The following is a 13,523-nucleotide window of genomic DNA, read 5'->3' on the forward strand; positions in this document are numbered from 1 at the left end:
GAAATATATGTCAAACTTAACATCATAGAGATTTTTGCCCTATGATTTCTTCTAGAAGTTTTCCAGACTTAGGTCCTCAAACCATTTCAAGTTAGTTTTTATATATAGTGTGAGGTAAGAATAGAGGCTCGGTTTTGTTTATTTTGTATATGGTTATTCAGTTGTTCTAGCACCATTTGTTGAAAATATTTTGCTATTCCCACTAAATTGTCTTGGCGATGTAATCAAAAATAAATTGAATATATATATCAGTCTAATTCTAAACTCTATTCTGTTCTGTATGCCAAAACCACACTGCCTTGATTATTCTAATTTTATAATGAATCTTAAAATTAGATAGTAAATCTTCTAACTTTGTTCTTTATAAAAATTGTTTTGTTAATTCTAAGCCTCTTGCAACTCTATATAAATGTTAGAATTTACTTGTCAATTGCTACAAAAATATTTTCTGGGATTTTTCAGTGCACTTTATTTTTAAAAGAGCTTTAAAGTGCACTGAGAAATGTTAAGAGGGTAAATCTCATGTTAAGGTGTTACGTGTTTTATCACAATAAAAATTGAAATTAATTAATTAATTAATTAAAATAAAATATAGGGATCATGTTTAATATCCAACATATATTTATATACTCAGTAGACACTTACACTATTGGAATGTTCAGTAAATGCCAGCTGGTTGACTAAGTGTACTTCTTTACAACTGTGTTTGTTAAAGTTCATGGAAAAGACCCTCCCAGATTACCTTCAGTGACTGAAATTTATTGCAATACACATGTAACTTTGGTTTCCAGTGTGTACCATGTTGAATAATGTCCCCTCCAAATTCATGTCCACCTGGAATCCAGAATGTGACCTTATTTGGAAATAGGGTCTTTGCAGATGTTCTCAGGTTAATTAGGTATGCCTTAATCCAATGACTGTTGTCTTTTTAAGAAGAAGGAAGGCAGAATGCCATATGAAGATGGAGACAGAGGTTGGAGTGATAAGTCTAAAAGCCAAGGAATGGCAAGAAACTCCCTGGAATGCCAGCAAACATGAGAAACAAAGAGAGAGGAATGGAACAGATTCTTCCTCAAAGCCTCCAGAGTTAATTTCAGACTTCTAGCTTCCAGAACTATGAGAAAATACATTTCTGGTGTTTCAAGCCATCTAGTTTGTGGTACTATGTTACCATAGGCCTAGGAAACTAATGCAGGATGTTACAGTTTCAAGTTGTTAGCTTTATTTCCTGCCTTCGGGTTTTTGTATTAAGTAACTCTCACTCTCTCACCCACAAACTTTGTGAATTAAGCTAATAGGAGTGAGTTTCTGTTATTTGGCCAAAAGAGCTTTAATCAAAGAAAGTTGATGTACAAACTAGAAAAATCCATTTGCAGCTGCTTTTGACAGAATGTAACAATGGCCTAGAGTTAAATGGATACCTCATCAGTACATGAACATATTAGTCCAGAAACACTGAACACACTGCGTATGTGTGTCAGGGTCCATTCAGGAAACAGAAAAACAAAGACATCATTCAAAGTTTTAAAAATAGAGGGAATTTAATGCAGGGTATTGGTTACATGGCTAATGGAAGAGGCTGAGAAGCCAACCAGGGAAAAGTGAGGGAACCTAGAGATTAGGAGCAGCAGGAAGTTGCTTTTACCTATAGTCTGAGGGGACAAAAGGAGAAGGCAGGGTTGTTACAGCCAGGACTAAGTCCCCAGGCAGAAGCTGGCATCTTCGCAGCCTGTCCAAGGATGCTGGAACCACAGAAGATAAGCAGCTCCTGTTGGTGATACCAGTGAAAAAGTGAAGATTTTCAGCCTTCTGTTGGATTACCCCAATTAGAAGTCCAGTGAACAAAGGAGCCTGGGAAATGGAGCCTCTAAGGGTCAGTCCCCTGCTTTATAGAGCTGAGCGGGGGAGCTAAAAGGAATGGAGGTGGAGGCAAGTAGATATTTCACATCCATTACTTTCTATTTATCTCTTCCATTATCACCCAGGTCAGTCCCTAATCATCATTCATCTTGCATGTTGTAAACGTCTAACAATTTTTTCTGACTCTAGTTGGAGCCTCCTTTTCTTAGCCATTGTGGACGTAGTAAGGACATTTGTTTAACTCAGCTGAAGAAGTTTCCTTATTTGCTAGAGGATAAAGGCTAAATGTATTAAACTGATGATTTAGGTCCCAAACCAGGTTCAAAATATCTTTTAAATTGTCTTTCATTATTTACCTACTTAATTGTTTTTCTCTTGCTAGATAGTACTAGAATGGTGTTGTTGGGGAGGAAAAAAAGAACACATGGAAAATCGCTGAATGAGTATGATTAGTTTTAAAGCTGCATGATAAACTAAGTCCTTTAGGACATTTAGATCAATGAGGACTGGAGCAGTCTCTGAATCTCACTACCTGCCTGTGTTTTATTCAATATTGTATCTCACTTAGATCAGTGCATGGCCATAGTTGATACTCAATAAATACTTACTGAAGGATGAGTTCATGAACGATGGGCCAGTTATCTGAGGTCTAAAGTCTTTGGTGAAAGGTATTATTAGCCAGATATCAAATTTATTTTTTTCATATATATAACTATCAAAAATATGTAAATATTTTGAGGTTTTAACAGAAATTTTTCATTCAAGGGTACACATTGCATTCTCTAGTTTATTACACAGGGTCAATAGACACTGTTTTCCTAAATTGTATAAAGATAATAATGAGAATTTAAAATATGCAGTACACCTCAAAGATATAGTTATAAATAGTTACATGTATACACATAGATAAGTTGAAACAAAGAAGAAAATGTTTTCCATTATAGAAAATGTGTTTTCTATTGTTCAAATTTAGTTATTTTCAGTGTTCTAAAGAACTATTTATAGCTATATCATTGTCTGTATCTACCTCAAGTGGGCATGGGGCATTAAATTATTCTTTTCAGATTTGGGGCTGATGTGTAAAAGTTAGTAATAATGTGCTTTGTTCAAATGTACATGTTATCACCTTTGAAACAGATTTCCCCTTCCCCTTTAGTTATGTAGAAACTATATATCTATACTTTTCTGAAAGGAGTATATTGTAATATTTCAGCATGTCAAGAGCCATTTTGGTGCTATGTTGATTTTTGAGTATTCCTATGGAAGCCAAAATTTTACATAAGAGCCAAAGAGACTTCCAATTATAAGGGAAGTGGAGCTGGACTCTTTCTCTATGAGACTGAGAATTATTAAAATATCTTAAATTTCAGGGTGGTATCCATTGAGGTTTGCTGTAAAGGAAGTTCTCATGTGCAAAAGACAATCTCTGGTATGGAAGAAACATTCTGGACCGATGACTTGCACTTGACATTGACTTAGGGAAGGTTGGATTTGAGCACAGTGTATAGTTTATGCTGGAATCTACTCATACGTACAATTGGGTATGTACTTGAAAAAAAAAAAAAGGCAAGCAAACTGAAAAATGTGTTCTTAAGAGATGTCATAGTAAACTGATCTCTGACAAAGGATCAAAGGCAATGCAATGGAGCAAAGATGGTCTCTTCCACAAATGGTGCTGGAACAACTGGACACCCACATACAAAAAAGTGAATCTAGACATAGACCTTACACCCTTCAAAAAATTAACTCAAAATAGATCATAGACCTGTAACTGAGCAGGACCCTATGGGACGTTTCTGAGGCAGACCCTTCCCCCATATCCTCTGCTATAGCTCCTCTCTGAAGTAGCCAGATAATATTGCCTTGGCCAAAAATTTCGCTCAGGTTTTTCTGTAACCTCTTACGAACGAACGTATCTCATGAATTTAACCTGAGTTTTTCAGCTGCTAAAAACCACCTCCAAATGGAAGAAATTATTTACTTGATGATCAAGAGTGCATAGCCCCCAGACCTTCTGGTGCCTAAGGATTGATAATGTTGACCTCCCTGTTCCCTCACCAAAAACCAATCGGAGAATTGTGCAGGAGCTGATCACATACCCTGTGACTGCACCTCCCTCTCCTTGCTTTTTAAAAATGCTTTGCTGAAACCCTTTGGGGAATTTGGGGTTTTGGGGGGCAAGAGCCACCTGTTCTCCTTGTATGGTCCTGCAGTAAACCTTTCTCTACTCCAAACTCTGACGTTTCGGTACTGTTTGGCCTCACTGTGTGTCGGGCACAAAAACTTGTGTTCGGTAACAGACCTAAATGTAAAATGCAAAACTATAAAACTCTTGGAAGACAATCCAAAAGCAAACCTAGATGACCTTGGATATGGCAATGACTTTTTAGACAAAACATCAAAGGCATGATCTATGGAAAAGTAATTAATAAGCTGGATTTCTGCAAAAACAATATCAAGAGTATGAGAAGACAAACCACATGCTGGGAGAAAATATTTGCAAAAGACACATCTGATAAAGGACTGTTGTCCCAAATATACAAAGAACACTTAGAAATCAACAATAGGAAAGCAAACAACCCCATTAAAAAATGGGCCAAAACCTTACCAGACACCTTGCCAGAGAAGATATACAGATGGCAAATAAATGTATGAAAAAATGTTCCACATCATGTGTCATCAGAGAAATGCAAATTAGAACAACAGTGAGCTACTACTCCATATCTATTAGAATGGTCAAAGTCCAGAACATGGACCACACCAAATGCTGGTGAAGCTATGAAGCAACCGGGACTCTATTGCTGGAGGAACTGCAAATGGTACAGACCCTTTGGAAGACAATTTGGCAATTTCTTACAAAACTAAACACACTCTTACCATATGAGCCAGCAATCACATTCCTTGGTATTTACCCAAAGGAGGTGAAAATTTATGTCCACACAAAAACCTACACATGGCTGTTTATTGCAGCTTTATTCATAGTTACCAAAACTTGGAAGCAACCAAGATGTGCTTCAGTAGGTGAATGGATAAATAAACTGTGATACATCCAGACAATGGAATATTATTCAGCACTAAAAAGAAATGCACTATCAAGTCATGTAAAGACAAAGAAGCCAATCTGAAAAGTCCACATCTTATATGATTCCAACTATTCGACACTCTAGAAAAGGTAAAACTATAAAGACAGTAAAAAGAATCACTGGTTGCCAGGGGTTGGGGGTGAGGGAAATAAATGGGCAGAGCACAGAGGATTTGTAGGACAGTGAAAATACTCTGTATAATACCATAATGATGGATACATGACATTACACATTTATCCAAACCCAAAGAATATGCAACATCAAGAATGAACCCTAAGGTAAACTATGGAGTTTGGGTGATAATGATGTATCAATGTAGGTTCATCAAATACAGCAATTGTACTACTGTGGTGAGTGGTGTTGATAATGGGAGAGGCTATGATTGCTGGGTGGTGGACGGGATATATGGTAAATCTGTGTAATTTCCACTTAATTTTACTGCAAATCTTAAATTGCTCTAAAAAAGAAATACTATAAAATGAATAAGCTGTCATAGTTAAGGCTCAAGGTAATTAATTTTACTGTAGGACCTCCTTACTAAACCTAAACCTGGGAGGAATCCTTCCCCAAAGGATGAGCAACTGCACGGAAAAAGCCCTTACCTCAGAGCCAAAGTGACTTCTGGGCTTCTTTCATTTCTGCCTAACACGGAGCCTCAGCTCTGTGACAAATTTCTATTGCTTATGGCCTTGCACCAGATAGCTGAACTGTTCTGAACTTTAGCCAGGAGAGCCATTTGGTACTGGAGAACTTTTAACCACAAAGGGAGGCTGTTGAGAAGGCCAACCCTTACAGAAATTTGGCTTAATGAGGTACACCTGAGTTCTCAGTCTCTGGCCATGTTAGCCAGGCCAGCAGAAAGGAGGAAGAATTCAACAAACCAGGGCAAGCAAGTGTGGGGTCCTTAGAAACAGTTTAGGTTATTGGGGAAACCTAGATTTCCTGCTTATGAGGGGGAGATGAGAATCCAGAGTTGTCATAATATGAAAAATATTTTAATTATGACATTATTTTGTACTCAGAACAAGAAAAGTAATATCCATATTTCAAATATGTGTATAGAATTTCTGATTTTGTTATTCAATTTAAACCCCATACCCTCGAATTTTGAAGATAAGTTTCTTCCAACAAATACAACAGTCCTTATTTGATAACTTGCCTTTAAAATTGTTTCTTTTACAGCCAATGTATATGTTAGCAAATATTTATCTAATTTGAACAGAAACAACAAAAAATTGACCAAATAAATAATTCTCAGGTGGACCACTTGTACACTGCACACATTTATCATTATCATCATTATTATTATTTTCTGAGCTTTTGAAAAGCTGAACTCAGATAAACAAGCCAAATATTCAGACTATTATGAAAAACAAAACAAAACAAAACCTCTTAAGCATCAAGAGCTTTGGGTTAGTTCTGCCACTAACTAGCTGTGTGGGACCTTGGATAAATCACGTAGGTTCATTTCAGTGGACCTTTGATTTTTCCTTTTTAAAATAAAGGAATTGTACTCGATGATTCCCAAAGACTTTTGCAGCTCTAAAAGCTCTAAAATTTCTTGCATGTGCATTTGTTACAAATATTTCATATACATAGCAATATTCTCAAAAGGTTGCCCAAGCAGGATATGCCATATCTACTAGGAATTAAGTCAATCAGGTGGTAAAAACAACTATTTCATTTAGAATAAAGAAATGTCAAAAACAATTGCACATTCTTAATGTATTAAGATACAGATTTCAAAAATTTTGACAACTTAATAATGTAAAACATCCTGATTTTACTGTTTTTCCCTTATGAAAAAGAATAGGCTGTTTGTACACCATTAAAAATAAGTGCTTCTTTGCAAACTCTTCAAGAAATCATAATTTTTTTTTTTTTTTTTTACTCATCAGGAGGATGTGACTATCAAGTGAAAAATTGAATTAAATCATGGCTTCAACATGATATGGGCCATTTTTCAGTGAATACATACATTTCCCTTTTCAATACTAGTCTGATAAAATTCTTCTGACTTCTTTCCATGGTAATTTTCGTGCCTCAGAAAACTTTACGTGCTATTTAATTCTTTTCTATCATAAGTCTTTACCTCTAAATTTTATCTCATAAATGTGTATTCAATAAATATTTTCTATTTCCAAATTATTTCATCAATATACATATTGAAGTTTGTACCATCATAAAATATCATCACGGGTAGGCTGTTAAAGTACATCATTCACAGTAGTTACCCTTGACTTCTTAGAATCTTTGCTAGTCAAAATGTGGACCATAGACCATCAGCCTTAGTATCACCTGGGACCTTATGCAGAATCTTAGCCATCCCAGGCCAAGGTTGAATAATAAACGCATTCAAGTTTGAGAACATTGCTCAAAAGGAGATACTGATGCTTCTGGTCTGAGGACCATGCTTTAAGTAGCAAGCATACTTTAAGTAGATAGCCTGGGGAGTCCCTAGTGTTTTTTTCCCCCCACTTACATTTTTCCTGGAATATTATTGAGATGGTGGTTAATGCTCATAGCTTTCTTCGAAAACAGTGCCCAAAGCTGGCACTTATGAGAGGACTTAGTTATAGAGAAGATTTTCATGTTGACTTTGGAGAAAAATGTTCTCAGAGTTAGTGTAAATCACCTAGATATACATTGAGTATATTTTCATTCCATTTTGAAAGTAAAATTATAATTGGCTGTTCACATCTGAAGTAAAATTTGTTTATTTCCATGGAATTGCAAAAGGTTTTAATTGTAAATCAATTGTTTCAAAGTATTTTATGCTTGGATACCAATCATTAAGCATTTATAGAGATTGAATGACTACATCTAAGGGACAGATGTTGGCTCAAATTGTGCTGAATAAAAACCTTACCGAGTATAATATATAATTTTCCTACATCTATTTTCACTTCTGGTTGCCTCCCTCTTCCAAAGATATTTATGCTTTGGATAGAAAATCCTGTGATGTCATTTAAGGGAAAATTACGATGTGAGTTTTGTTTATAACAATGTAGTGGTCAGAAGAACCCACTCTACCTTGGCACTTGATTACAGTTCAGAAAATGTTCATGTCCATTTGTAATGTGTCCAAAGGACAGTGAAAGAGAGAGATTTGAAGTTGGAAAGAGTTCATACAAATCCAAGTGAATGTTTCTTAAAATAAAATATAATATGATATGATGATATGATATGACTTAATACAATATAATAAAGCTCTTACAGAAAAAGTCTGAATCTAAAAGATAAAATTAAGAAAATAATGAAGGTAGTAAATAGAAGTTTACTGTTCCTCACCTTGCTATTATTACTCTTCTGAATAAGGGATGTGAAGTTACAAAATGGTAATAGACAAGGCTCATTCACCTTATGGAGAAATGGTCAGCGCCTGCCTGTCTGCACAACACTCTGTTAGACGCTGCACTGATGCCTCAAAAAAGGGAAGAAAGTAACATTATAAAATTCTGATTGAACAGCAGGAGTTGTAGAGTAGGGTCAATGTAAGGAAAATTATGTAAAAGTTGTAATGTAAACTATAAATCAATTTTAAAAGTTCAAAATGGAGAAACAAGAAGAGTGAAAATATAGAGATTAAAGAATATAACAAGAGAAAGATAAGAATGGAAGATTAAAGCATGTAGAGAAGCCATTGAAATGAAGAAGGAGAAAGAGATATGTAGATAAGTGACCAATATTTACTGGTACCATAGGAAGCATAGGGATAGGGGAACCTGAAATTTGCAGGGAGAGGTAGAAGGATTGTTAAGAGTCCTTTAAAACGAGTTGCCAACTTCAAGTCTATTCTGATCAGTCCAGAGAATAAAGATTAATAACAACACAATAGCTAATATTTATTTATTGCTTATATAACTAGGTACTGTTTCCTAGCACTTCACATACATTAACTCAATGTTCATACAAACTTCATAGATGAGAAAACTAAGGCAGAGAATGGTTAAATATTGAATTAAAAATGTTTTAAATAGTATATGGTCAAATATTGAACCGGTCCAGAGATTCACAGTTAGTTAGTGGCAGATTTAGAGTTTAACTTCAAACGTCTGACTCCAGAATTTTTGTTATTAACCACTATGCTATTAAGAATCCTAGGGTATAACAGTCATCCCCCTTCTAAATATTATATTTCTATAATGAAACATAATGTTTTTGTTTTTTATGAAGGGGTTTGATTCTCACTGCAAAGCGTTAGCTAGTTTTGAAAGGCAGTGTAAGACGGCTAAAAGGCCAGGGTTTTATACTAAAACAGACCAAGATTCAAATCCTGCTCTACCACTTACTACTTTTCACATCCTTGGCAAATAATTAAATCTTTATTGACCTCATTGTCTCATTTGTAAATATCTGTCTCCAATGTTTGATGTGAGATCAATAATATTAAAATTATGGTACCGTGTTTGACAGGGTAGACACTCAAAAATGGTAATTATTATTATTATTCTTTCTGAAATTGCTGTTATTTGTACTGTTATGCTCAAGTACTGTTGACTAATTGTTGTTAGTCAGTCTCCTACGTTTTCCCACTAAAATACAAACTCTATAAGAGTATGAAATCTGAGGTGTCTCTAGGCTAATGTGGCGTCTGGCACAGAATAGCTATTCAATAAGTATATTAAATAAATAAATAAATAAATAAATAGACAAATAAGAACACCACTGCTATTGACAATTAGTTAACTTAGTATTTTCAAAGAAATGAATTTTATATTTGTACTTACTTAAAATGACTTCAGAACATGGACTTAAAAATGAAGGATAATTTGGGGGATTAAAAATTTCTAACTTTTAATGCAAAGAAATTTTTTTCCTATGATTTATTTTTAAAGTAGGAAAGTGCTAAAGCAGTGATTTCACAGTAATGAAAATTCCATTTATTGTAGCACTTGTACCTTGGCTCTATATTTACAATTGACTCTTCCCACCACACACCAAATATAGTACATAATAAAATGGAGTTTCCAGACAGAACTTAGTTTTTTTACTGTTGATGTATATCAGAGAAACTTTCTCCTCTTTGCATTCATTGGTAATTATGTAATATTGCTGCAAAATATATCTGCATTTGAGTTTTTATTTTTATATTTCCCTTTAAGCTGTTTGTAGATAAAGTTGCTCGATAGTGTAGTGCTTTCTTTCTTTCTTTTTCCTGTGGCACAGTCAGCATAAAAACTTTACAATATGGTAAAAAGGAAAAGTATGCAATGAATGGATCTAATAAGCTTCTGAAAAATAGGAGTTGGAATATATTATACAATTTAGAGTTTCTTAGGAGTTCGAATATGTTATAAAATCAGAGCTTTCATGTAATGAAAGAATAGAATAATATGGTCATGAAGATCAAATCTAAGAAAGTCTATACCCCTTTTCCCAATTTATCTAAATTTCTCTTTTATTTGTGGCCCATTAATGAGCTCAGTGGAGATTCTATGATTTGATACTTACTATGTTCAGGGCGCTGCACTGGTGGCCATGAACTCCTAGGCATATATTTTTCATTTGGGGCCTCTCCTGATAGTTTAGGGTCCAACTGCCATGAGATGGGCTCATGACAGGGCCTTGTAGGAAACAAGTAGTAACAGATTTCATCCTGTTTCTATCATAAGTAATTGTGTTGCTTTGGACAAGGTCACTTATTCTCATTCATTTATTCAATACATATTTAATAAAGGTTTTCTGTTTTCCTGTCACTGTTCTAGGTTCTAGGAATACAGCAGTGAGCACAGTAGATGAAGAATGTGCCTTTACTCAGTAACTTACATTTCAGTGGGATTGCCTTATAGTCACTGGGTCTATTTCCACCTCTCTGAATGTGTTAAACTATGGATCTCTTAGGGTGTGTGAAGAGTAAACTGGATAACCCTAAATATGAGGCCCTAAAATAGTAAAAGCATGATGGAACATAAATGCTCAAGAAATGTTAGTTTGCATCCCACCAAGTTCTATTCCTAAGGAACACATAAAATATTTAGGTAAGATAAGTTAAAAACCAATGAAAAGCTTTTAGTGTCATAGAATCTTATATATTTGTTGCATCATAATAAATATTTTGAGACTTTGTTGTAGATAATATGAAAAATAATACCAAAGTATTGTTGAAAAGACTAATAACTTCACTCTTATGAAAAATCTTTTTAATGTTCATGCTAAAAATATTTTATCTTTAAATTCTTTGGGTGTATACCATAATATTAAGATTCCATTAGAAGCTTCAAAGTGGATTTCCTCCAGTAATAATCAGAATGATATTTAAGATAGCCTACTGTGGATTAGGCATTTTCTTGAATTTAAAAATCCTTGAACAGTATAATTATAAGGCTGCATTTCTAAATTTAATTTATTTTTTTTTTAATAATCAAGGATGGTATAGGCCTTTTATTGTGAATTTAATTTTTATTTATTTATTTATTTATTTATTTATTTATGGCTGTGTTGGGTCTTCGTTTCTGTGCGAGGGCTTTCTCTAGTTGCGGCAAGCGGGGGCCACTCTTCATCGCGGTGCGCGGGCCTCTCACTATCATGGCCTCCCTTGTTGCGGAGCACAGGCTCCAGACGCGCAGGCTCAGTAGTTGTGGCTCATGGGCCTAGTTCCTCCGCGGCATGTGGGATCTTCCCAGACCAGGACTCGAACCCGTGTCCCCTGCACTGGCAGGCAGATTCTCAACCACTGCACCACCAGGGAAGCCCTCTAAATTTAATTTTAAAAATTTTAAATAAACTTTTTAATTTTAGATTTGTATAAAAGTGGCAAAGATAGTATAGAGAGTTCCCATATACCCCATAAGTAGTTTCCTCTGTAATTAACATTTTACTTTAGTAGGATACATGTCACAATTAATCAATATTTATACGTTATTATTAACTAAAGTCCATACTTACTGATATTTCCCTAAGTTTTACCTAACATCTTTCTTCTTTTCCAGGATCCCATTAGGATAGCACATAACATTTAGTTGTTATGTCTTCTTAAGTTCCTCTTGGCTATGAAAGCTTCTCAGACTTTCCTCCTATTTCCTTTGACAGTTTTGAGGAGTCAGATATTTTGTAGAATGTTAATCAGGATTTATTTGATTGTTTTCTCCTGAGACTGGAATTATGGGCTTTGGGGGACAAAGACTACGGAAATTACGTGTTATTCTCATCATATCATATCAAGCTGACAATCAGCTGACAACACTGCTGATGTTAACTTTGTCATCTGGCTGAGATAGTGTTTGCCAGGTTGCTTCACTATAAACTTATTTTATACTCTTTTTCCATACAGTGCTCTTTGGAAAGAAGACAGTATGAGTAGCTCCCACTTAAAGGTGAGAGCTATACTTTGCCTCCTTGAGGACAGGGTATCTACATAAAATATTTGAAATTTTTCTGCAGGAGAGATTTGTCTATTCTCTCTTATTTGTTTATTTTATTCTTTATGTCAGTACAGATTCATAGATATTTATTTTATACTTTGGGTTATAATCCAAAACTATCTCATTTATTGTGTTGTTCAAATTATTCCAACCTTGGCCATTTGGTACTTTTTTATTTGGCTCATATGCTGCTTTCACATACCTCATTATTGTTGTTGTTGTTTTACTTTTTGCACTACAAAATGCTCCAGGCTCACCTTGTCCTCAGTCCTGGAATTAGCCATTTCCTCATGAAGTCCAGATTTTTTTTATTGGAGAATGATATTAGAAACTAAGATCTGGGGACCAGGTGTGCTTGTTGCTACTGAGGTGTCATTGCTTCTGTTATCTCTTAGGTAACAGAACCAGGAAATAAATGTGTGTATACTAACCAGAGAATATACACGTATCCATAGATATTTTTGTATATATATCTGTGTCTATATTACTGAATTTGATTTTAAGCATGCTATTCATTTAGCAAAATCATTTAATGGGAGATGAGTTTGCACATCGCTAAGTACAAGGTATTTCATAAATTGCATATGATAATTTAGTAAACTTTTGATGCTGCCACATTCTAGCCGAGGCTTGTCAGTAGTTGGAAGGTGTCCTACTTTGTACTCTAAAAGTGAGATACCTAAAAACGACTCTTACATAATGCTATGGTTTTGAGTTTGTTAAGGACTGGTTTGGTGGACCTGTTTAGTGGGGATTGGGTAAGAGTTGATGGGTTTACTACAGTAGGAACTTTATTCTAGAAGCAGAACCAGAGGTGAAGATCCAGGTGTACATGATTTGCTGAGGAGGTATTCATAGGGAAAAATGCAAAGGGAAGGAGTGAAGCAGGGTTGAAAGGAAAAAGGGATGAACAAGGATGTGGTCTTAGGAAAAGTCTTACCTTGTTTACCCTGGCCTGAGCCACAGGGGCAAGGCTCTGGAGCATAAACTGCACCTTAGAATGATTTCCTCTTGAGGAAAAAGAAATAACCTTTTATACTTATTCCCTATTAGTCATTAGTTATACACTATGGGCCATTTCCTGGGGTATGGCTTCCTTACCAAAGTGGTTCCCATCAGGTGAAGGCAGTTTTCTGGAGACATCGGACAGCTGTGAGCTCCTAGCAGCTAACACAACAGACCCAGTAATGGCAGCTGGCCAGGGCACCATAGTGCC

The 13,523-nt window shown here is 35.3% G+C and overlaps 1 pseudogene across 1 annotated transcript in view; it reads right to left on the minus strand.

Moving 5' to 3' along the window:
* Positions 1-13,523, minus strand: part of LOC309625806 (hsc70-interacting protein pseudogene) — a 52,519-nt pseudogene that overhangs the window by 16,307 nt on the left and 22,689 nt on the right. Inside the window, exon 1 of the transcript in view lies at positions 1-13,523. This exon is cut by the window's left edge and continues 16,307 nt beyond it; it is cut by the window's right edge and continues 22,689 nt beyond it. The product of the transcript in view is annotated as a hsc70-interacting protein pseudogene (transcript).

This window comes from Balaenoptera borealis (assembly GCF_965194805.1).
Source record: "Balaenoptera borealis genome assembly, chromosome: 1".
Lineage (NCBI taxonomy): Eukaryota > Metazoa > Chordata > Mammalia > Artiodactyla > Balaenopteridae > Balaenoptera > Balaenoptera borealis.